This window comes from Leucoraja erinacea, chromosome 3 (genome assembly GCF_028641065.1).
Source record: "Leucoraja erinacea ecotype New England chromosome 3, Leri_hhj_1, whole genome shotgun sequence".
Taxonomy (NCBI): domain Eukaryota; kingdom Metazoa; phylum Chordata; class Chondrichthyes; order Rajiformes; family Rajidae; genus Leucoraja; species Leucoraja erinaceus.
The window spans coordinates 13,043,059-13,070,086 of record NC_073379.1 but is presented as its reverse complement, the minus strand read 5'-3'; the positions used below and the strand labels follow the sequence as shown (position 1 = coordinate 13,070,086).

The 27,028-nt window shown below is 44.8% G+C and overlaps 1 pseudogene; it reads left to right on the top strand.

The window, feature by feature from the left end:
* The first annotated feature begins 2,583 nt into the window (after window positions 1-2,583).
* Window positions 2,584-2,722, top strand: LOC129695932 (U6atac minor spliceosomal RNA; annotated as a pseudogene).
* The last annotated feature ends 24,306 nt before the right edge of the window (window positions 2,723-27,028 follow it).

Here is a 27,028-nt window from a genome sequence, read left to right as displayed (position 1 = left end):
GATCTCCTGCCGCTTTCGGGTTTGTTCGCTAAGTTCATACCGTTTTCACTCTGGACCCGTGTTCTAACAGACACAGCCCGTGGAAGAGCTGCAGCGGGTCATCGCAGGGGGACCATGTGTCGTGTCGACCAATAAAGCGGACATGACCTTTACGCTGGAAATTCGGGACATGAGAGTTGGTGACAGCGCCAACTATCAATGTCAAGCTGCAGATAGCTGGACCGCATGGGGTTTGGATATGCACGTTGGAATGGAAGGACGCATATAACGTGGTGGATTTAAATGTTATTTAATCGGGATCGGCCATCAGAATTAAAGGATTGTTTTTATTGTATTTTTCTCTTTCTAAGTTATTTAACTGCCGTTTGAGTCCGACGTTCCTGATATTAACCGTACCTAAACCATTTTATTAAACCAGTGAGAGATCCGTTCCCCAATCGGAACAAAATCATCCACTAGGCGTTTGGGAAACACGGAATAATATTTGTTCTTCTGAAGCTAGGCAGCGCTTCCTGTTTGCGTGCAAAATGGGGTGATGACTTTCATTTACCGGAAAGACTGAGGGCTGGATCACTGAATGGAGCGGGGACAAGCATGACTTTCACGGCCGGAAAGCATCCTAAAAGCGCTCTTTATATCCCTTGCCCAGGAATAATCAGTGTAGTCGAAAATTGGGATCTGTGACATCAATGTCCGTCTAAGTGAAGCAACCCTCATTTCTAAATTCATCTTGCAAAATGGCCCATGGGTATGTTGGCGGAGGGCGACAGGTCCGGTGTGAGATCCGAGACAGCAGACTGATGCACTTCTGAAGCAGAAGGGTTGTGGATTTTGATGGTCAATAAATGAGAGACTTGTCAGCCATGCACGCACACCAGTAGAAGGATAAAATAAACGGAGCACCAGAGTGTTGGGGTGCACACTGATGTGCGTCGCAAGTGTTAATAAACAGAAAATGATGGGCTTATACGAGTTCCCCAGATGGGGTTGTTTGGGGAACGGGGAAGACATACCGACTCTGAACGTTCTCAAATCTAACAGATTTCTGATGTGAGGGGTGTCCAATGGGGAACAGTTTTAGGATGGGTCCACGTGCTCTATGAGTGTGAGAATACCAGATGCAATCTCTTTATTGTTTACAATCCACAGAGCAAAGTTGATAGGGCAGACGCTGAGCAGGGAGTTAGTTGGAAATCCCCGCGAAAACAGCACAGACTCAAAGCAACTGACAACTGAATGCGGGAATGATTTTCAGGAGGAGAACATATGAACCTTAGGGAGCGAGAGGCGAGGGGGAAGTACAACGGAATCTGGGGGACCTTGTTCATCAGTCAATGAAGGTACAGCAGGCAGTGAAGAAAGCGAATGGCATGTTGGCCTTCATCGCAAGAGGAATTGAGTACAACGCTTAAATACTTCAACTATAAGAACAAACGTTTCCTGACATTTGTAGTAAACAGAATCTATTTTGTGTTAGGTGCTACTAATGTTCCACAATGGAAATATGCTAACACAAATGAAAATCCTGCGGATGAAGCGCATCGAGGACAACAGCAGACCGCTTCTTAATCAACAAGAGATGGATCAATGGACCGGGATTTCTCGGTCAGTCAGAATACGGCTAAAGCTTGAGCTAGGATTTGAAATTTCTGCTAATGATCCAGAAATTAAACAAAACATCACAGTGAACCTTATTGCTAAAAATCCTATTATTCTCTCGAAGGATTTTCACATTTCAACATTATAGTTACTACATATTCATGAATTGATCGGACATGGAGGACGTCTGGTAAGATGGAGCACCTGATAGAAGGGATGCTCATCACAACAGGCTCCAAGAGGAGCTTCACACACAAGAGGTCACCCCAAGGGCCGTGGCAGCAGCTTCAGGTAAGGACTGTACAGAGAAAATCAGCTCCAGGACAGGAGCTTTATATCCACGGGTCCTCTTGGGGGACCACGGCAGAAACACCTGCATTATGTCTCCCTCATGAAAGAGGTTGAGCCTACAATGGCATAGTTATTCTGCAACTGAGGTTGGAAGTATTGGAAAGCATTCCTCAAGGCATAAAACCAAGCAAGGATGTTTGAGCACAGCTCCAGCATGATATCCTCCAGCAAAAGAGCTTTATATCCTTAGTTAGAGGTAGATTCTGAGGTTGGAGGCATTGGAAAGCATACAGCAAGGCATAAAGCTCCAGTAGGATATGTTGCAGCACCTGGTCAGGGTGTGCAAAAATCCTTCCTCTATGAAAGGGAGTACCAGTGGTCAGTATAACCAACCAACTAAAAATAAACGAGGGTGGAAAATACCCGGAAGGGGCTAGATTTCTCCCCATGCTATAAATGACGGGAATAAACACGCTTAAGGGGTGACATTAAAATAAGCCGTTGAACTTTCTATTAAGGAAAAACCCCCACGCCTTCATAGACAGTAAACAGATCACTGAAGTTGGTGAGAGCATGGAAGTTGGACAGAGGAAGATCCGAGACCCAAGTCGAGGTCAGGGGAAATAGGGGACTATCTACAAGTTGGCAACACTTGTTGGTACTAATGATAATGACAACATGTGTTTGGGTCATGTGTTGTACGACAATAGCATTTCGCCTTGATAAGGATGAAAGGTCCAGGTGGCCTTACAACACACAAATGGATGAGATCTAACCATGTAAATATGTACAATGCTAAGGATCCAAGCACATAAATTGTCCAGAGTTATTTTCAGGGCAGGCTCAGTATTATGGCCAGGAATGGCTTTCGGGACGTAAAGACGTCTGGGGGAGTCAAGACAAAAGGAGCACCTTATGGGAAGGATGCTTGACCATGACGATTTCTAACGTATGTATTATACTCATGGGCCACTCCATCAGCCGCGGCAACAACCTCCAGCAGAGATCTATACCGGGCAGACCCGTACCAAACAGGAGGAACCATACCTCAGCGGGTCTACATGGGGGCCCATACCAGCAGCGCCATGTCAAGGGCTGCATTAAGCCTCCCTCATGCAAGAAGAGGGAGATCCAGGGCAGTATGGCACTGCCCCTGAAGTTGGAGGTACAGCGGAGGAACATACCCCAAGGCGCGTGAGCATAGCTCCAGGTGTGCAGGATGGGGCATGCAAATTCGTCATACCGGCAGGAACTGGTGAGGCAATGGAGGAATCTGGCTAACAACATCAACTATATGACCTCTCACCAGCTCCAATAATCATAATGGCAGAAACACCTGTAAATTGTGCCTCACTCAGAATGCCAACCATGAACCAGTCTATCTGGGGGCAAATGGGTGCAACCATGCAATCGCAGGAACTAAGGTTGCAGAAAATATTAAAACTAATCGTATCGGGCATAACGGCATTTTGGGCGGTCAGTCGAACGGGCACCACTATCGGACACACAGCAGGATACATTGGGCCTGGTGTGTAATGCCCACTTCGAGATTAACTGCCTGAGAAAGAATGCCATCAGACCGACGTTAAATCCGAAGTTGTAGCTCGGAGCAGATCGTCAAACATATAGCCACCAAACTTGGTGTTTGCAGAAGACCTGGCCAAGCAAGTCAAGGACAAGGCGAAGACGGTCGGCCTTATCAAGGCACATCCGACTAGCAGGCTGCCGCCTCGTCGACCCTTCAGACGGTTCAGGGACGCTGGAGCGGGGCAAGGACCAAGCCGGGCTCTCCCATCACTGCGCCATTGGCGTACACCAGTGCATAATCCCACTAAAATTCGGAGGCAAAAGAACCCAGCAACCATGGAGGTATGAGCAGATGAACTTGTCCAGGGCATATCCCTTATAGATCAGTCACCAGTGGGGGGATATTATTTTACAATGGATTGTGCTGCATAACATCAGATCCGTTTATGCAGGACAGCATTCAGGGGTTTCGAATTGAGTTTATTCATGAATAATATCCACCCACTCAACATACACCAAGTCGGAAATTGGTGTTTTCAAAACCAGAAACATTACAGGCAAATGAAGAAATTGAAATGTTCTTCACAAAAGGTGTAATTAAAAAAGACGGTTCATCAGCCTCAGCAATTTGTGTCTAATATATTTCCCAAGCAAAATAAGGATGGTGGGTGTCGAGTCATTCTTGATCAAACCCGACTGAATCCCTATGTCCAGTATAAGCATTATAAAATGGATACATTCGGTACTGCTAAGCAATTGGTTTCCAAAGGATGTTATATGGCAAGTATAGATCTGAAAGATGAATAGTATTCAGTACCATCGTTCGGTCTGACTGTCCTATGCAGCTGTGCTTCCCACTTTGTCGGGAGTAAGAATACAACCTTTTTACGGTTATTCTTAACATAAAATTTGCTGGTTTAGCCTGTGGATCGGGAAACCAGCCTCTGTATGATAATCAATTATTCACTCATAGATTATGAGTGGACCGTTCCTGCGCCTCGGACTGTCAGTCCAATTCATGTCTGTGTTCCAGTTCATTTCTGGGATAGCACCAATAAAGGAAAGCATTACATTTCCTCTTCAGGAAAGGGGAAGTGTTGTTTAAATACTTATCACATCTAATACGGCACAGATAACTGATAGCTTGGAGTTCGTTTCAAATGGGTCTTTGACAAAATTAATTTATAGGACCATTAACTGTGCCCAACGTGCTTTCCCATCTTATTTACTGCAGCAATAGGGACCACTCTGGCGGGGTTCACCCTCTAATATCGAGTTATAAAGGATTTTTTCACATAAGCGCTCCCAGGCCAAGCACAGGGAAGTATGTGATATTGATGTGGTATTAACACTATTTTCACCAGGGGGCTCCAGCTACATCCTCAGGTGGCTCGGCTCTAATAAGGTAGTTATCCTCATGGCGCTGGTCTTAGCCAACGGGTTCAGTGACTACAAATTGTGACTGGATAGGATGGTTACATCTGCAAATAATATTATGTTTTAATGTTTCGTTAAGCAGAGTAGACATGGAATCTCAAACTAGTTTCATGGCATAACTCATGAACCTTCGGTTATGGTCACATATATAACAATACGCCAAGTTCACGAAGAGCTTAGAGGCTCGGAACTAGAAATGTTGATAATTACAAAACACTTTTAAAAGGGTATTGGGTAGGCCCATCCCTAGGTGATTGAAACAGGGCTGGCTCATACAGGAGTAGATACTAATATATTTTGTACAAATAAAGAGTGTGGATGAATATCTTACTGTTTTTACTATTAATTAAGAGGCTGAGTTTGGGAGATTTATATTTCGACGGCATTAAATATATCGTGGAGAGCTTAACAATGCGTTTCAATTATCCCCTGAATCCCTGTCTTCAATCATAGAGACTAGAAGGAAAGATTCCTTGAACGATATAAAAAGCTGTCACGACAAGGTGGACAAAAAGGCTTTTAGCACTTTAGCCTTTCATTAATCATAGTATTGAATATAGAAGTTGGGAGGTCATGTTGCAGTTGTATCAGACGTTGGTGAGACCACATTTAGAATCTGTTGTTATGTTTTGGGCATCATGTTATATGAAATATTTTGTCAAGTTTGAAAGGGTTCAGAAACGATTTACGATGATGTTGCCAGGAGTAGAGGGTGTGAGCTGTAGGGAGGGGTTGAGTAGGCTGCGTCTCTATTCCATGGAAAGCAGGAGGATGAATGGTGATCCAAAACAGGTGTATAAAATCATTAGAGGAAGATACACAGATACCCTTTCTAGAATAGTTGCATCGAGGACCAGAGGGCCTAGGATTCCGCCTGATCTTTCCCCCCAGAATAATGTAAATAAGACCACTCAGAAGAGCGTTTCTACTTTATTTTCACCAGGGCCTACCAGAAACACCTGGAACGAAATTGAAAATTGGATTAAGGGATTGGGTCAGTGACTGGGGACTGTAGTTCATGGTCTCTGTATAAACTAAAGATACACCCAAATAACTTGAGTGACGCTTCAGTTCGAGACCCTTCCTCAGACTGAAGAGGTTTTCGACTGGAAACGCCACACATTCCTTCTTTGCAGAGATGCTGGCTGTCCCGCTGAGTTACTCTAGCTGTTGTGTCCACCTTCGCTTCAAAGCAGTATCTGCAGTTCCTTCTTGCACACTTCACATAACCGATTTCATCGTAACGTGCGTTGTTGACTGATATTTTGTCTGACCTTTCTACAGCTGCAACCTCGTTGAATATATTTAAATGTAGAAATATCATTCGCAATTTTACTTTACAGTTCGTTTGTTCTGTACGCGCTGAATTGGTGCATGTGCAGTGAACGACCACCCTCGTGATTGTTGTCGTATAACATCACACGGGAGCAAAATCCGTAATGAATGTCCACAGGGAGGTCATCTCAATAACTCGTTTTATTTTCCTTGGGTTATAAATGTTCCGCGGGTTAACCTCCCACTATTACACGTGTCAGCTCTGTACTGCGTTTCCGAGATCGCTTTGAAGGAGAAATGAGTCGGCTGCTGCACTTGTCGGTTGAATATTATTATTACCCAATCCTGGCATCAATTGGAGTACCGGGTATGTCACTTGACGGCTGAATGTGGAATAGTCTTGACGACATTAGGCTTGACGACGATTAGGAAACGGCAATGTTGAATATAAAGTGAAAATATTGTGACAAAATGTGTTAAATGCTAGGTTGCCCCATGGAACGGGGTTTGGGGAATAAACGTAGTTTATTGTCTGCTTTTAATATATTTGATCGTTTGCCGTTTTCTGGAATTGGTATAGAATTATTCAAGCATTATTGCTGAGTGCAGTAACAGCCACAATAAGTTGAGCGATAAAGGCTGCATGTGGTTATACCCCGGGTGATTGCATTTCCCGCATCGATGTTTGTTTCCATCTGGTCTCCCTCTTTATAGCTTTAAATTATGTGTATTTTAACTGTGGACTATCTTCAACGACCGGCGCATCGCATGCAGGTAATCTCGATTATACACCGCCCCTGCAAACGTTGCAAACCCGGTTAGCAAATGCCCATCCCAAAGGTGCACCCGATTAACACTAAATTTAGTCTTGTTATTCATACTGCACTTGCATTCAAACAGTGAATTCACAGTTAGGTGGAATGTTTATTCATGAGCGCAGTGCAAGGGATCGCATTTAAACCAAAGGAAATCTCCGTCCATGCCATTCTTTTCACAATTTTAGGAAAGTAAGCAAAATAACAATGTATACCCACCCATCCCTCAACTCGAAAGGTCTTCTGTCCATATAATCACCATTGCTTCTTTCTTACTCCCCTAGTGAATCTGCTGGCGATTGTGGTCCTGTCCCGAGGAAAGTGCGGTCTCTCCAAATGCATCACTCGTTATCTGGTGGCTATGGCGACGGCGGACCTCACGGTGATTGTCTGCGAAGTGATTTTAAATCGGATTGTAGTTCTTTATTGGCGGAACACAATCCTGTTCTACACTCCTGTGTGCAGGTGTATTCTCTTCTTGTCCGCAGCGGCCGTAGACTGTTCCGTGTGGTTCACGGTCGCTTTCACATTTGATAGGTTTGTGGCCATCTCCAAACCGAATCTGAGATCCAGATACTGCACCGACAGAACCGCGGCGGTGGTTATGGTGACCCTATGTACCTTCTTCTGTTTACAGAACGTTCCCTGGCCTTTCGCTTATAATTCTTTCTACAGGTGGAATGGTTTACTATGGGGCTGCCGAATCCGATCGGACTTCTATTACCTGCCCGCATGGATCGCATTTTCTTGGATGGAGCCGCTGTTGACCCCAGTGATTCCATTCTGTTTGATTTTGTTCTTTAATGCGCACACGGCCAGACGTATTTTAATGGCCAATCGGGTCCGCAGGAGGCTCCGCGATCTCAGTCGTGGAGACCCGGAGACGGAAAGCCGTAAACGGTCAATCATTTTACTCTTTGCAATTTCCAGCAGCTTTATCCTGCTCTGGGTCACAACTGTATCTCATTTTGTTTACTATCGATGTGTCACCGGAATTTGGATTCGAGGTTTCACAAACCCATTTGCAAAATTTGAAAAAATTGGAGTTCTGCTGCAGCTGCTGAACACGTGTACAAACACACTGATTTACACCGTCACCCAGGGGAAGTTCAGAGAGCAGCTCCTTCACGCACTTCAATGGCCCGTCGCGCTAACTGGAAAGTTTGTGAGACATATCAAATCATTTTTAAAATGACACAGGTAACAAGTCTACCCGGGTGTGACTTTTTGGATCTCTGGTGAAGAGGGAGCATTGAACGAAAATCTGACCTATCTTTCCAAAAAATAATCATTTTGATTATATTCAACGTAGATGTTTCTAGATTAATTTATGGGAATTAAACATTAAATTCCTTCCATCTGGCATATGTTCATGACTGTGAGATTTAAAAAGCATGTTATATTGTCAATTCTTGTGTGAATGGGATTAGTTTGTTATTTGGATACTTAGGCTATTTAAAACAATTATCATTTTTTTTAAGAAATTTAATCTACAGGACATTCTTAATGGGAAAGTAGTGAACAGAAAGGCGTGTTATGCGTGGTTTGAAGAGCAAAAACTTGTAGTTTACAATGCCAAAATTGAAAAGTTGAGGAAAAACAAGGTGTACAGAGTTGCTTATTGGTTACAATCGGAGGAGTATGATGATGCTGTTGATTGCGATATTCCAAAGTACCAGGTAGCAACTGACCTTCTCCATAAAGACGGTCTATTGCTAGAAATTGTAATTTATTTACTTATCTGTTACGGACTTACAGCATATAATACAATAATATTAAACTTCTGATCTTGAGAATATAATTTTTTTTAATTTTCAAAGCAGTCTGGGTCTTTATTACTATTTCCGTCACAACGGTCAATTTTGTAATTAGCTACAATTAGGTAACTAACTATTAATAGGGTTTAATTTCAGGTCATCCAAGGAAGATGTTTTATATTTGTTTTAGAATGCGTCAATCTGTAATAACTGAAAATTTCATTCAGTTCTCTTAATGTTTAAGAAAGTTATGGGCTTTTGACTGTCCTCGATCACAGCTTTTGTTTTAAGTCAATTGAAAAGCAATGGGGAACAAGATGCTAATTACCGAGTATGAAAATGGCCATAACTTTTTTAATACTGAAGATATGAAAGTGGATTAGGTGTCAAACTTTACATATTTTCATGCTATATCTCATGGGATAAATTGCAGAATAGATTTTTAAAATCTCAAAATTTTGTAAAATTGCTAATTTAGAGGCGCTTTCGGATTACATTATACTAATTAACTGAGCAGCAGATAGAAGTAACGAGATTTGCTGATGTTCGTACAAGCCAGCGTAGCAACATAATTTATATTTATAGAGGAAGGAGATACTGACAATCCACGGATTTGACCGCGGTAATGTGCATAGTTACAATTGAGGTGCAGAAGATCTGTCGGTTTGTATACCTAAAGGGCCAATCTCCCATGTGGAGATTGGCTCCGCTGTCTCGTTTCTGCTGAATGGATACTGTCTGGTTATATAACACATTCTTCAAATATTTTGCAATATTACATGTCAAATCTGAGCATTCAAATTCAGGAACCACATGTGGACCAGATTGACGAATCCTGACAGAGCCTCACGCCATTCACATTACACCTGGAAGTAAATGACGCGTGGTTCTGTCAGACATTGTCAGCCTTTTGCCAGTGACACAGGGCGAGTTATCTTCCAAGAGTCAAGTGTTCATCCGCTGTTCGAAAACGGAGCTATGAAAAACGTAGTCGCAGCACAGAAAGTAAACATCGTACTCTGCACAAAACATAATATAAAACAATCCCGCCCCCGCCCAATTAAGCAAATGTGTAATATTTAAGCTAATGTTTATATGGTGATCAATCTTTTTATTTCAGGAAGTTGCAGACAGTTCCTTGGAAAAATGCAGTGACACAAGGAAGCGAATGTATAGATCTTAATGGAAAGGAACGAATTTTCCCTGAATCATTGACAACTGTTTATATCAATGTCGATTCAAATTAATTTGTTCAATGTCCCCTTTGACATTCAGGACTGGTCAGCCCATAACCAAATGTCTAAAATTGTTCTCCGAGTGTTCCTTTCACAATTGTCTTACAATGAATGGGGGTTTATCGGTGCTTTAAGGGTCATGTTGATGCTTTGGCACCGACTGTGGAGGCGCAGTCGACTTTCTTACAGTTTGGCTTTCTTCCCAACCAATTGTTCAAGCGCTTTTGAAAGCTAAGCTAAGCTAAGCTAAGCTAGTCTCTATCGGCAGACGTTTTCGAATGGTGCGGAAAGCACTACCTCGTTCTAGTCGACTCTTTTTCTAACTGGTTTGAACTGGACCCGCTGACCTCCCTCACGTCTGAGGTTGTCATCTGGAAACTGAAGAGACACTTCTCTACTTTCGGCTCACCCGTGTTCAAGCTGTTCGCATACCGATGGAACTTCCAACACATCACGAGCAGCCCCGAGTACCCACAGAGTAATGGACTCGCTGAGCGTGCCGTCAAAAGCGCCAAGCAATTGTTAGAGAAAGCACGTTTTTCAAACTCTGATGTGTATCTCGATCTCCTGAATCTCCGAAATATTGCCGGAGACGGAACCCTGGGATCACCAGCCCAGCGAATTATGCCCAGATCGATAAGATCGCACAACAACAGCTGGTCCCTCGGGTGCTGAAGCCTGCTACTGTCCAGAAACGTATCCAGGAGAAGCATGACATCCAGAAACGATCATGCAGATACAGCAAACCACTTAGGCCTCTACTGCCGGGCCAGGTCGTCTGCTTACAAACTCCAACTGGACATTCCCATCTGGCCACCATTGTTAACCTGGCTGGTGAACCATGATCCTACCTTGTGGACTGTGAGGGAGCGGTATACCGGAGAAGTCAACAACACCTGCTTGCTGTGCAGGAACCTCGTCCAGCACCAGCCGGTCCCTATGCTCCACCGCTCCACTTCCAGCCGCCTGCTGCCATGTCTCCTACCCGTTCCCGCATGCCTTGCACCCCTCCACGTCCCGCGGTCGTGACTAACCACTGGGCCTCCCCTCCTGCATGTTCTCCCTTTCGGTCACCACAAGCCTCTCCCACGCCATTCTCGCCTCCGGGTTCTCCACCTCATCTTTCAGGAGAGGGAGGAGAGGGTTTGGTCCGCACGCGCTCGGGCCGTGTCAGTAGACCGCCAGATAGATATGGCGAGTATGTTTAACTCCATGGCATGGGTGCCCTTTCACACTTAGTCTTTAGGGGGAAGGATAAAGATTGATTATGCATGTTAACCAATCACACATAGTTAGCATCACTAACCCCACCCCATTATAACGTTTATATTAACACTTGCTTCTGGAACTACTCAGTTTGAGCAGCAGTTGGCATGTTCTGACATCTAACCATCCTTTATGCTGTTAAAGTTTAAGTGCTCATTAAAGATGATTTGGATCACATAGTGTGTCTGGAGTCTGTCTACAGAGTGGATCGCTGGTCGGTGCGGACTCGGTGGGACGAAGGGCCTGTTTACGCGCTGTATCTCTAAACTAAACTGAACTAAACTTATTCATGGAAGTTTACGTAAAGCACACTTGCTTATGAGGTTTCTGAGGAGATGTGAGCGGTACTTTCGGAGCAGCATAGTGGTTCAGCTAATAGTCTCACAATTCCAGCGAGTTGTTCTGCAATGTGTACACCTTGCATGCTGTTCACGTGGAGATTGCCTGCTCTCCCTAGAACTGCATGGGCTTCCATCGGATGCTCTAGTCTCCACTCACATCCAAAGACGTGGACAGGAGCCTGAAAACTGGAACGTTCAGGTTCAGAAACAGTTTTTTCCCAACAGCCATTGGGCTTTTAAACGTGACAACCTCAAATAAGCTCTGAACTACATAGACCAGGGGGTGTCAAACTCATTTTAGATCACGGCCAAAATGCGACTTCATGCACGCCGGTTTGCGCCGTGCAAGCGCGAATGTAGTCCGATCTGGCACTGGAGACAGCTGCAGCCCGCTCTGGCATTGGGGAAATCCTCCTGCAGACCGGGTCGGACCCCTTCGCGGGCAGCATCCAGCCCGCGGGCCGCGAGTTTGACACCCCTGACATAGACTATTGTTGTTATTATTGCACTATTATTGCTTGTTTTTGTGTGTACGTGTGTGTGTGTGTATATATATATATATGTGTATGATCAATATATATGTCTATTTGTGAGGTACACAAAAGTGCTGGAGAAACTCAGCGGGTTCAGCAACATCTATGGAGCGAAGGAAATAGTCAACGTTTCAGGCCAAAACCCTTCTTCAGACTGATGGGGGGTGGCGGGGAGAAGAAAGGAAAGAGGAGGAGGAGGAGACAGCCCGAGGGCTGAGGAAGGGGAGGAGACAGCAAGGGCTAACAAAATAGTAAGATTAAACAAGAACTTACCAGTTTGAAGTTTGATCTGTATTTTATGAGGAGTTACGATGAGGGATTACGTGAAGAGCCCGCTCAGCACGCATGCACGGCATACTTCAAAGCAGCGGTGTGGAATCACAGATAGACACAGTTATTGAAATAAACATTTAAGCAAGACTGCTCTTAGGGAGCGGCAGTGAGTGAGCGGCCCTGTGAGAAAAGTGTGATGGGGCTTTCTCACGGGGCGACTTGACGCAAGATGTATCCAGAGTGAAGTGGTCTTGGTCTAGCACGATATCACGCGATATAACGGGGGGTAGATAAAGAGTTCCCACGGGTACTCGGTATTTCTGTTATCTGTGCGAGTGACTTGTCCATCTCCCGAGCTTTCCCGTTAAATCTTGAATGACATTGTGAACTGTGAAGTGTTATTAAATCATCACGTGGCACAAATGATGTCACTTTTTTTTCACACACTATAAATATCCTCCCTTGGTTGACTCCCTTTTATTGCCTGAGTTTAGGCTTGTTGCAGAGGTTAATTAATAGAATCTGTTTAAAAAAATCTAGCGTGCCTCATTTGTTGATTTTCATGTTTGCAAGCCCTTTTTTAGACAAATGTTGTTTGGTGTGATGCACCTTCTCTCAATATGTGCAAGAAGTCGTCTTTTTATTTTGTCAAATCGCTTGAGAGGTAGAGACGAAAGAAGGGGATGTCAGGCAAGCTGATTCAGTGCGATGCTTGCAGTATGTGGGAGGTCAAGGACACCGCTGGTGCCTCTGGCTGCTACAAATGCGAGAAGTGCATCCAGGTAGAGCTCCTGAAGGACCGTGTTGGGGAACTGGAGAAGCAAGTGGATGACCTCCGGTTCGTCCGAGAAACAGAGTCGTTCCACGACAAGTCCTACAGTAAGATTGTTACACCTAAGGTACTGGAAGAGAGAAGGTGGGAGACAGTGAGAAAGGGAGGGAAGCATGGAATGCCAATGTCCCCGGGTGTTGTACCTAATGTGAACAGGTTCACCCACTTAGAAGCTGTCGGAACAGAAGACGTGTTTACACTGAGCAGCGGACTGGCTTGTGATGCAAATAGGGCTGTTGAGCCAAAACCAAAAAGGCCTAAGGCAGGCAACGCCATTGTAGTGGGAGACTCCATTGTGAGAGATACGGCAGGGGTTTCTGCACCCGTTGTCTCCGCCTGTTCGTGCCCCACCGAACTCATTTCCAAATACCTTGACTCCATCCTATCACCCTTGGTGAAATCCCTCCCTACCTATGTTCAAGACACCTCAGACACTCTCCGTCGTCTCCGCGCATTCAATCCTCTAGGCCCTCACACCTCATCTTCACCATGGACGTCCAATCACTATACACCTCCATCCCCCACCACGATGGTCTCACAGCCCTCCGGTTCTTCCTCGACCAGAGAAGCGACCCATACCCAGCCACTGACACTCTCCTCCGCCTAGCGGAGCTGGTCCTTACCCTCAATAACTTCACGTTCGACTCCTCCCACTTCCTCCAAATACAAGGCGTAGCTATGGGCACACGCATGGGCCCCAGCTATGCCTGCCTATTTGTAGGTTACGTCGAGCAATCCTTGTTCAATACATACCAGGGCCCCATCCCCGACCTCTACCTCCGCTACATCGACGACTGCTTTGGTGCCACCTCCTGCACCCGCACACAACTGACTGACTTCATCCACTTCACCACTGACTTCCATCCGGCACTCAAATGCACCTGGACCATTTCCGACACTTCCCTACCATTCCTTGACCTCACTATCTCCATTGCAGGTGATAGACTTCTAACTGACATACACTATAAACCCACTGACTCCCATGGCTATCTGGACTACACTACTTCCCACCCTGCTTCCTGTAAGGACTCCATCCCCTACTCCCAATTCCTCCGTCTACGCCGCATCTGCTCCACGGATGAGGCGTTCCACACCAGGACATCTGAAACGTCCTCACTATTCAGGGAACGGGGGTTCCCCTCCTCCACCATAAATGAGGCCCGCACCAGGTCTATCCATACCCCGCAACACTGCTCTCTCTCCCGATATCACTCGATACAACGGGCCGAGTCCCCCTAGTCCTCACCTTTCACCCCACCAGCCGTCACATACAAAATCTGTCCTCCGTCAGTTTCGCCACCTCCAACGTGCTTTCCCACTACTCGCCACATCTTCCCATCTCCCCCCATATCTGCCTTCCGCAAAGACCGCTCCCTCCATAACTCCCTTGTCAATTCTTCCCTTCCCTCTCGGTCCACCCCCTCCCCGGGCACTTTCCCTTGCAACCGCAAGAGATGATACACTTGTCCCTTGAGGTTACCTCCCCCCTCGACTCCGTTTCAAGGACCCAAGCAGTCGTTCCAGGTGCGACAGAGGTTTACCTGCATCTCTTCCAACCTCATCTATTGCGTCCGCTGCTTTAGAGGTCCGCAGATCTATATCGGTGAGACCAAGCGGAGGTTGGGCGATGTTGTTTCGCCGATGCACCTCCGCTCGGTCCGCAATGTGCAAGAAGCGTCTTTTTATTCCCGGTGTCAAATCCCGCTTGAGAGGTAGACCTCTCGAAAGAAGGGGATCTCAGGCATGATTCAGTGCGATGCTTGCACCGGAAATTGGAGGAACAGCACCTCATATTCCAAATGCGAGAAGTGCATCGAGGGAGTCCTGCAGGACCGTGGGGGGAACATCGAATTCTCCCAATTTTGTTAGTCCTTGCTGTCGTCCGAGAAACTTCCTCAGCCCCCCTGCAAGTCTCCTCCCATCCCCCAGCCTTCTGGCTACTCCTCCTTTTCCCTTTCTTGTCCCCACCCACCCCCGCCCCCGATCAGTCTGAAGAAGGGTTTCGGCCCGAAACGTTGCCTATTTCCTTCGCTCCATAGATGCTGCTGCACCCGCTGAGTTTCTCCAGCTTTTTTGTGTAACCTGCGAGGATGGTGTGCTGCCTTCCTGGTGCCAGGATCCAGGATGTCATGGACAGAGTGCAGAAAATCCTCAAGGGCAAAGGTGAACATCCGGCTGTACTGAGTTTATACTTTCTCCCTGTGACCACATGGGTTTCCTCCCACGTGCTGGTTTATTGGCTAATTGGTTTCACTAAACATTGTCCCAATTGTGTGTAGGGTTTTGTTAGTATGCAGCAGGGTTCGGCAACCTTGTTCTGCATAGGGGCCGGACACATGTCTGTGAACGGATGGCAGGCCACATCTATCATGTGTACACATGGATCCTGCCCCCCATCCCTCCCCGGATGGCAGGCATCAAATCACGTGTCACATAGATCATAGAGCGGAGCAAGATACTCCACCATGCAGTATATGCATTACGCAAAATATGCAGTATCAACAATGCCAACAATTGCACGGGTTTGTAACTGAAGGTGCAGGGTACAAAGGCAAGGAGGTTGTGTTGAACTTCGTTAAAACATTGGTTTCATTAAGGCTGGGATATTGGGCACTGCACTGTACAGCATGAAAGCACAGCAGAGAGCGCAGACAAGATTTACTAGAACTGTGTAGGAAGGAATAGGTGACGTTTGGTTTACATCAAAGGTAGACGCTAAATTGCTGGAGTAATTCAGCAGGACAGGCAGCATCTCTGAAGAGAAGGAATAGGTGACGTTTCGGATCGAGCTCCTTCTTCAGTTTTAAATACATAAACAATGGCATTAAATCGACTGCTTATAAAAAAGCATATGGGCAGTAGACACTCCACCTCTCCCATCCCACCATCAGTCCTAACCAGATATATAATTCCATACAACACCTCCACAGGGTCTATATTCCACAGAGCTACAAGGAGTGCTTGTGAATAGACACAAATTGCTGGAGTAACTCAGCGGGACAGGCAGCGACTCTGGAGGGAAGGAATGGGTGACGTTTCGTGTCGAGACTCTTCTTCAGACTGAACTGAACTCTCGTCGGTGAGAGTACTTGTGGTTGTTTGAAGAAGGGTGTCCACCCGAAACATCTCCCATTCCTTCTATCCAGTGGTGCTGCCTGTCCCGCTGAGTCACTGCAGCATTTTGCGTCTATCTTTGGTGTAAACAAGCATCTGCAGTTCCTTCCCACACAAGAGTACTCGTAACTTGTAGTTGAATGTCTGGGTATTTTACAATTTGAGTCTCGTGATAAATTACTGACTGAATACACAATTGGGAGCTCCGGGACCGTTTCTTCAGGAGACGCGTTCATTTAATGTATATGAATATTGGATGCATATCGGCAGCACATTCCATATGATTAATTATTAAAGCAGGCTTCTGTCAGTTAGTGGCTAGTGTTTCATTGTGCTTTGAGTCCATTTTGTAATACTCCTGATAATATAGTAAATATTATCTTCTATATTAAATGTATCTTATATAATCTTGTATTGAAAAGAAGTTATATCTTAAAAAGTCTGATTAGGCAGTGGGCCTCTCAGGCCATTTGGTCACAGGTCATTTGCTCTTTCTCGATGTCACATACTTGTGAAGTGTTGTAATATGACTCAAGATTTATGGACTGTTTACATATCCAAGACCACAAGGCTGGAATAATAATGGATTCTGTATTAAGTTTCATACATTTAAGTACACATATGTTGAGATAAGAGGTGATACATTTGAGCAGGTTGTAACTTTTATTTGTATATATATGTATCTAAGAAAGTAACTGTTTTGATCTGAGATGTCAGTTGTCTGCAGATGTGAACATTCATTTGAGTAATGCTGTTAGTGAGAAGTCATAAAGGGGCCCCAAGATGAGGTTGGAATGCCAACCCTAGAGATAACAAGAAAGGGGGAGGGTGTGTGAGCTGGCCAAGGTACAATTATAATTTGTCAAGTGTGACATTTATACAACCCCTGCGTGCTGGGAGAATAGGAGATGTGTGTTTGCAAAGATAGAGTAACTTCATACTTTTAAGGTTTATAATACAAGGTAATGTTAGTTTAAATATGTGATTTATAATGAGATCATCTGGGAAATATATTGTGCTTTAATTAGGATTATAAACATTAGACCCCTGTGTTTAGACCTGTAAAGGTAACATTATTTCCCAAGACGTATAGAGTTTAATGGGAACAATATCTTGTTTATATAAATTGAGTGACCACTGTATCTCTTATATTTTGAGAAGTGGGTCCTGGGAATTGTCTCCTTTTCTTGGATTTCACTTTGTTGGAATGAAATGACTGAACAAAGAAGTCAAACGCACATGGCAAGGCGAGGGATCACGAGGGAAAGTCATGTGATTACCTATATTAGTTGCAAATATGGAAATGTACTGGGAAGGAGGGGATAAGTGGGACTAAGTGATTGGCTGGTAATGAGGGAATGTTGGCAAATTATTAGATATGGAACTGTAACAGAGGTGGGGTATGCTGTGTTGAAAATGGTATAAAAAGAGATGATTCTTTGTTTGTAACTCAGAGAGAGCTACACGTGAATTGATGACGTGGGGGAATCCAACTTTTGTTTGCAAATAAAAGTTTAAACTTCTTGAAGAATTCTCCGCGTGGCCTGAATTAATTTGAGTATTGAAAACAACAACAATAATGAGACCAAACAACTAACGTCCAGTTTACAAAACAATGTGGAGATTTATACATCAACTGGTCAGAAAGACTGGGGCATATATTCATTATTTTTTAAAGTGTCTTTCGTTGAGTTGTTCGTTGCTTGCGGATTCCCTCAAGTTTTTTTATATGGATTTGTTTCAAGTTGCATCATTTCAGGTTTCACATTTGGAATTTATTTTGAAGCTGGGATCAGCTGGGGGTCCATGGAAGTTGGAAGAATTCTGCTTACTGGTAATAAAGACCAGATGCAGAGCAGAACGGGCATTTCCCGTCTCTCGGGCGTGCACACAGGCACTAATTCACACCAATTCACACTTACTCACACACACCTGGGCGTATGCAGGTGTGATTGAATTTTATGCACAGGCAACGCATAATGCTGAAGAAGGGTCTCGACACGAAACGTCACCCATTCCTTCTCTCCAGAGATGCTGCCTGTCCCGCTGCAGCATTTTTGTGTCTATCTTCAAGTTCAGAGTTAAATAAAAAAAACACAGAGTGCTGGAGGAACTCAGCGCCCACCAATCCAAGACAGGTGCGGGAAAGAAATACCCCTGCGGGCCGGAATGGTTCCGGGGCGCGCTGTGCAGCAGGCACTGCAGCCGCTGCAACTACACTTTTAGATGCGGGAAAATAAAAATTACAATCGCGGGCCGGATGAATGCGGAAAAAAAAATCCACCTGTGGGCCAGATGATATCGGGTTACGGGCTGCTTTCGGCCCGAGGGCCGTAGGTTGCCAACCCCTGGTATACAGGGCGATCGCTGGACGACACAGACACGGTGGCCTTCCGTGCTGTATCTCTAAAATCTAAAGTGAAGACTAACATTAAATAAGAAAGATAGTCCAGTGGTTACGAACATCTCTGTTAGTCAGTGGGGTGTGAGAAAGAGGCTAGATTACTAACCTGTAATACCTGTACAGGTATCCACAACCACCAAAAAATGACGTTATTTTAACTCTGCATAATACAACACTGTATTATGTATATTATCTGAGGAGCATAAAACAGGAGTTAATGCTTTTATATGTCCTCAACATGTCGGGACAAAGGTAAATAGGTAAAAAAAAAACAGGATGAGGTCCTACAAAGCAAATAAATTAAAAAGCAGGACCTCAAAAGTAACAAAATAGTAAGATTAAATGAGAACTTACCAGTTTGAAGTTTGATCTTTATTTTATGAGGAGTTACGAGGAGCGATTACGTAAAGAACCCCGTCAGTCCGCATGCGCGTCAATCTTCAAAGCAGGGGTGTGAAATCACAGATAACAGTAACTGAAGTAACATAGTAAGATTATAAACCAGCCATACCAGATGACCTTTATGATATGAGGGCCGGGAGCGGTGGGCACGTAATCGCTCATCATAACTCCTCATAAAATAAAGATCAAACTTTAAACTGGTAAGTTCTTGTTTAATCTTACTATTTTACTTCGGAGTCACGTGAGTGATTCTGTGAAGATTTCAAAGCTCTGTGATTTCATGCTGTAGATACAAATCCAGGCGTCTCACACTGTATCAGTTGACTGAGGATGAGCGAATAATGAGCAATGCATTGAAACATGGTACAGATTAACATGTTGATGCTTTAATTCACAAAAAGAAAGAAAACGCAATAGCGACCCCTCTCTCCCAGGGGGAAGCTATGAAACAGAACTTAAAATGGAATGGGCAAATACCCCGGGTTCGATAAGAGGTTTGTTATAAAACCTCTGAAAAGTCAGTTCATTTGACAATCATGCAGCCATGAGGATATGCTCTAGAGAGACGTCCATTGCCCTCGCTGCTGGCATTGATGCCGCCCTGGTGGAGTGAGATTTAAAATTGTCAGTATTAACTCCTGCACAATCCAGCACTTGTTTCAGCCATCTTGAAATGGTCTGAACCGACACTTTCATATGTGGCTTTTTGTGGCTAATAAATAATGCTGAACCTCTAAGGCTCTTGGTGACCTTGATATAATATTGCAAGTGCGACACTACACACAGTTGTAAATCCGTGGGATATGCTGTAAACACAAGCTTGAACCCTGACACCCCTGGTCTGCTCTGTTTAATTAAATCATAGATGTAAAACATAACGTCATTCCCAGATGACACCATCCTGTCCAGTCGCAGCTTCTGCAAAGTCTGAACCTGTTGCGCTGAAACCAGCGCCATGAGCATGACTACCTTAAGGGTAATTTTGACCATAGACAGGGATGTGGCTGGACCCCACTGTTGAAGCAGCGTGAGTACCATGCTCACATCCAAGATTTCAGAGCATTTGGGCCTGGGGGGATTGGAATTAAAAACACCCTTCATAAACCGGGATATTAATGGATGATATCCTACAGAACGTTGTTCCGACCCAAGCCATAAGTATGATGACAGGGCACTCCTGGCACTATTAATGACACTATAGCTCAACCCTTCATCAAAATACAGCGTAGAAAGAAATTCTAGCACATCTGAGATGCATGCTGTGTGATATGTAATGTTCCCACGTAAACAATACACCTCCCATTTCCTGACATGAGAGATGTACTGCTTTTTGGTACTATCCCTCCAGGCCGCTGTGATGCCATCCACGGTATGATTGGATAGTCCCAGACCCAGGTATGGCCTCCTCAGAATCTGCAAATTAACAGATTAATACGGTCATATAACTTGATCCCCAGTCACAGGGTGCACCAATAGGTCACTACGTTTCGGGACCGCCATAAGGGGCTGTGTTATTATCTCCAAAATGAGAGGGAACCATGGCTGTGTAGGCCTGTTGGGTACCACCAAAACACCTGAGGCAGAGTCCTGCTTGATCTTGAGCAAGCACCGACTGATGAGGCAGAATGGGGGAAATGCATATAAGTGTAGCGAGAATGCATCTACCGCTACTGCCCCTGGGTCTGGTTCCCATGAAACATACTTCGGTAACTGGTGATTGAGTCTGGATGCAAACAAATCGATATCTGGCATCCCATACCGAACAACAATATCATTAAATACATCATGATTCAACATCCATTCTGTGTTGTCATTGAATTTGCGTGACCTGGTGTCTGCCACCATGTTAAATCTGCCTAGCAAGTTGACAGCTGAAACCCAAATGTTTCTTGTAATGCACCAGTGCCAAATAAGGTTAGCCAATCTATCACAAAATTCCGACTTGTTTCTAACCATGTGATTAACATACGCCACTGCCGTGGTGTTGTCAATCTGAAGCTGAACATGTAAGTGATGCTTGGAGGTACAATAAGCCTTAAGCCCATAAAATGCTCCCAATAGCTCTAAATAGTTAATCCCATGTGATTGGAGAATAAATGCCTCATGCATATTCCATCTGCCTCCACAGCTAGAGATGGTATCAGTAGCACCCCAACCTAGGGCACTAACATCAGTCTGGAAAACAACTGAAGGTTCCTCAACCCGAATTTTGCTGGAGCAATTTGAAATGTTCCGAATCCACCACTGAACTTCAGCAATAGCTTCAGCTGGTAATTGCATGGGCCTGTCGAAATGACCTGCATGTATCCTGAGTGCCTGTACCTTTGCCCGTTGTAAATTTTGGTAATGCAAAGATCCATTCTGTGCAGCTGGAAAGGCAGCCACTAATTTGCCAATCAAGCTGGCCACATGTCTAATTGAAGGTTGTTGCTCCCCCATGAGCTTGTTACAGCCTTCAATTAAATCTAATCTCTTGCCCTTCGGCAGAGTCACTGACATGTAAGTTGAATTAACAGTGAATCCCAAATAATCAATAATTCTAACTGGCATCAATTTGGATTGAACTGGATGAATGAGAAACCCCAATCTCTCAACCATGAGTTTAACAGCTGAAACAGATAATTCAGCTGCTTCCCGTGTCTTCCCAATAATTAAGATATCATCCAAATAAGCCATTACAATATGACACTGAACCCGGAGTAGCCCCAGTACTGGTTTTAGCAGTTTTGTAAATAATCTAGGGGCTGAGGTTAACTCATTAGGCATTGCTTTAAATTGCCATTATAGCCTCATCCAGCTAATTTTCAAATATCTCCGATGATCCTTATGAACAGGCACTGAGTAATATGCATCCTTTAGATCTATACATGCCATATAACACCCTCTGGAAACCAATTGCTTGGCAGTAACAAATGTTTCCATTTTGAAATGTTTATATTGCACAAAAGGATTAAGGCTTGTCAGGTCCAGGGTGATTCGACTCCCACCATCCTTCTTTGGATGAATAATACGTGGCATGAGAGATGGTGCAAGGGGAGGGATTCATATGCCTGGGACATTGGAACCGGTTCTGGGAGAGGTGAGATGAGTACAAACTGGGCTGAACTGGAACTGATGCCCTCAAGGGAGTGTCTGCTGGTGCTGTTGGGGAGAGTTTAAACTACTATGGCAGGGGGATGGGAACCAATGCATGGACAGAGGGCTGTAAAATGAGGGCAAAAGCAAAAGGTAGAAGCGGAGAAAAGTAAAAGTGGAAGGCAGAGAAATCAATGGCAAATCTATCTATCTATCTATCTATCTATCTATCTATCTATCTATCTATCTATCTATCTATCTATCTATCTATCTATCTATCTATCTATCTATCTATCTATCTATCTCTAACTATCTATCTATCGATCTCTAACACTCTTTTGCTCTTCCGGTTTGCGCAAAAATGGTACGCGATAGCACTACGATTTTTCGTCAGCTCACTCACCGTTCTCCAGTGCCGCAAGTGCAACAAATTTCTTTCTGATCGGTGGTCTAATCGGATGATCAGCCATGATCACATTGAATGGCGTTGCTGGCTCGAAAGGTGCTGCTGTCTATTGTCTATTATAAAGGTTAGCGAGATTTAAAATTGGTGAAAAACCGCTCTTGCGCAGATTGATCTCCTCTCCTGCCAGTCAGCGCTGTGCTGATTGGTCTCTTCTCCTGTCACTCCGCAGGGACGGTCCACCCCTTCCTGCGCCATCGTGTCTTTGCTGGAGCTGAGGGGCGCTGTAAGTGGCCGGCAGAGGTCTCCAACCGGACACAATTTTCGGAGGGCCCGGCCCGGCGTCGGAGATGTCGCCAAACGGAAAGCGGAGAGTCTAATCCCAGTGAGGAGAGCGTCCAGCGCCCGCTGTGAGTCCCAAATGCACCGTCATTGCAACGCCCTGCAGCTCCAGCAACTTCCCCTCTAGTCCCCCTCGCTGGCTCCTGCATCCCTCCCCCGTGATACCGCACTCTCCCCATGGCTTTTCCCCCGGAGGGACTGAGGGTAGGGGAAAGGAGAGGTGAGGGAGGGATTGGGGGAGAGTAGGAGGAGAGGGAAAAGAAGAGGGAGGAGGTTAGGAGGGAGAACGGGGAGGAGGGGGAATAGAGGGAGAGGAGGAGGGAGTAGAGGAGTGGGGGAGGTGTGGAGTGGGGAATAGAAGGAGAGGAGGGCAGTGGGGGAGGTGGGGGATAGAGGGATAGGGGGAGAGGTGAGTTATGGAGGGAGGGAGTGACTGAGGGTAGGGGAAAGGAGAGGGAGTGAGAGGTGAGGGAAGGATTGGGGAGGGGAGGAGGAGAGGGGAAAAAAGAGGGAGGGTGAAGAGGAGGAGGAGAGAGTGCTAGGGATGAGGGTAAGTGAGCTGCGCCTGTGCATTTGGGGGCTATGGATGAGTGGTGGAATATTGTGTCGGGGGACCAAGCCCAATGGGTCTCAGTTAATCTATTAAATCATAATTCTATAAAGGCGAAGAATGTTATAGCATACATGAAGCTTTGTCCCATATACACTCCATGAAATCCTCTTCCTCAGCGCTGTTACCAATTTGGTTGGCTCAATCTATATTTAGATTAAAGTCACCCTTGATAACTGCTGTAGCTTTGTGACACACATCCCTAGTTTCCTGTTTGATGTTGTCCCCAACCTCCCTACTGCTGTTTGGTGGTGTGTACATAACCCCAATAGCCCTTGGCTATTTCGGAGTTCTACCCATACCGATTCTACAGCATTCAAGCTAAGAGATTCGTGTGGAAAATTAGAGCATATGCTATTGGGGGGGTAGGGTATTGACATGGTTAGAGAACTGTTTGGCAGACAGGAAGCAAAGAGTAGGAATTAATGGATTATTTTCAGAATGGCAGGCAGGGCCCTGGTAAGGCCGAACCTGGAGTATTGTGTGCCATTTTAGTCTCCTAATTTGAGGAAGGACATTCTTGTTATTGAGGGAGTTCAGCGTAGGTTCACCAGGTTAATTCCCGGGATGGTGGGACTGACATATGATGAAAGAATGGATCGACTGGGCTTATATTCACTGGAATCGAGGATGAGAGAGGATCTTATAGAAACATATAAAATTGAGTCGTAGCTCTACTCAATAACCAAAATTCTGTAGCCTCCTTTTGTTCTGGTATTATATTTAATTCACATGTTTAATCAATAATGTTTTATTATAAATTTTTAATGTTTTCTGTATCATTCATAACTGTCACTGTATGTCATGTTGTCGCTTGTGGTCGGAGCACCAAGGCAAATTCCTTGTATGTGAATACTTGGCCAATAAACTTATTAATTCATTCATTCTTACGCGATTGGACCGGCTAGATGCAGGAAAAATGTTCCCCATGTTGGGGGAGTCCAGAACCAAGGGTCCCAGTTTAAGAATAAGGGGTAGGCCATTTAAGACTGAGATGAGGAAAACTTTTTTTCACCCAAAGAGTTGTGAATTTGTGGAATTCTCTGTCACAGAAGGCAGTGGAGGTCAATTCACTGGATGTTTTCAAGAGAAAGTTAGATAAAGCTCTTGGGGCTAATGGAATCAAGGGATATGGGGAGAAGGCAGGAATGGGTTACTGATTTTTGGATGATCAGCCATGATCATATTGAATGGTGGTGCTGGCTCAATGGGCTGAATGGCCTACTCCTGCACCTATTGTCTATGTTTCTATGAGTGCTGGACCTGTCTCTGCTACAACTGTTGGCTGCCTGAGGAAGTTTGACTCAAAGTAGATGGCAGAAAATCCAAACCTCAGATGTTCAATCATGGGTGGGGGGGGGGGGGGTGTGAGATACATAGGAATCAAATATTCCTGCAAGCAGCTACATTATTCAAATTTACAACCCTCAATCTTCAGATCAAGAACCTTCAACAAACTTCCACAGATGCGCCATAGAAAGCATTTTATCGGGATGCATCACAGTATAGTATCAGAACGGCTCCATCCATGAACGCAAGAATTGCAGAGAGTTGTGGACTCAGCCCAGATCAACTGAATTGTCCTCTCACCTTCAGGAGTGGACCTGACCTTCCATCTACCTCATCTGAGACCTTGGAACTATCTTATATCAGACTGGACTTCATCTTGCAACTAAACGTTATAGCCTTTATCCTGTATCTGTATACGGTGGATGGCTTGATTGTAATCATGTATCGTCTTTTCTCTGACAGGATAGCACGAATCAAAACACTACCTCAGTACACGAGACAATAATTAACTCAATTAAACTAAACAATTAAATCCACCTCAGATTTGATCAGTTGCCAGGGGAGGAACGGCGTGATTGAAAAGAGGTAGTCAGAGGGATCCAGGGAGGGCAAATCACATAACGAGTTGTTCATGAAGTTTTACACTTCATAAATCAAAACAAAAGGGCATGCACAGAGGTGTATCTGTTCGAGCTGCTGCCTTCATAGCACCAGAGACCCAGGTTCGATCCTGACTTCAGGCGCTGTCTGTGTGGAGTTTGCAGGGGATTCCTCCGGGTGCTCTGGGTTCCACCCACGTCTCAAAGATGTACACTTTTGCAGGCTAATGGGCCGCTGTAAATTAACCCTAGTGTGTAAGGAATCAATGTAAAAATGGGATAACTTAGAACTAGTCATAGAATGATACAGTATGGAAACAGGCACTTCAGCCAAATCTGCCCACACCGGCCAACATGTCCCAGCTACACTAGTCCGACCTGCCCACGTTTGGTCCACATTCCTCCAAGCCTGTCCTATACATGTACTTGGCTAACTGTTTCTTAAACCTTGCGATAGTCCCTGACTTAACTACCTCCTACAAACCTGTACGACTTCTCTGAGAAAATGCCATGCAGGTCACGGGGAGAACATACAAACTCCGTACAGCCAGCACCCATAGGCGGGATTGAACCCAGGACTCTGGTGCTGTACCATACACACACCACCCTTCGCGTGAAAACGTTTAATTAAGATTCCTATTAAATCTTTTCATCTTCATCGTAAACCAATGTCCTCTGATCCTCGAGTGTGAATGATTGATCGATGATCAGTGTGGACTGAAGGGCCTATTTCCATGTTATATCTCTAAACTAAAAACTAAAGGCAAGTATAGTAGCACAGGATAATTGAGAAGTAAATTACAAATTGAAGCAGTACAGGAAAGGATAGCAAAAATAAGCAAAATTGTGCACAGGGAACTAAATCCAGATTAAGGGAAATTTGCTTGTATTTTGCGCAGCATTTATAACAAGGTAGATGAGAAGTTATCATTAAGAGAAATAAATGAGTTATTGCAACGACGTGACCACAGTGTGATGATGGCTGGGATCTCAATATCCAGGTTATTTGATGTCCCAAAGCAATGTGGCACAGTGGCGCAGAAGTAGAGTTGCTACCTTACAGCACCGGAGTCCCGGGTTCGATCCCGTGACCTGCCTGGGTTTTTTCCGAGAAGACATACAGGATAATTGGCTTGGTATAAGTGTAAATTGTCCATAGCATGTGTAGGATAGCATTAGTGTGTGGGGATCGCTGGTCGGCGTGAACTCAGTGGGCCGAAGGGCCTGTTTCCACGCTGTATCTCTAAAACTAAAACACAAAGAGGAAATGAAAATTGTTCATGAAGGGAAGCACCAGTGGCGAGTAGTGTTATAGCAGCAGTGATTGTGATGTGGAATTCTTTTCAATGTAAATAAGGAATAGCAGGGGAAGTTTAGTCTCCCTACCTTAGAAAGGATATACTTGTAATAAAATTCAAATTCAAATTTGGGGAAATATAGCAAAGGTCCACCAGAATGAATAATGGGATTGGTTTGTTGTACTAGGAACTTTTAAGCAACCAGGACCTGTCGTTTTTTGAGTTTGCAAGAAACATACAAAAATCTTGCAGTTGATGTTATCTGTGGCTGGGATATCTTGAAAGAGCTGTCATATGCTTTAGGTGACTA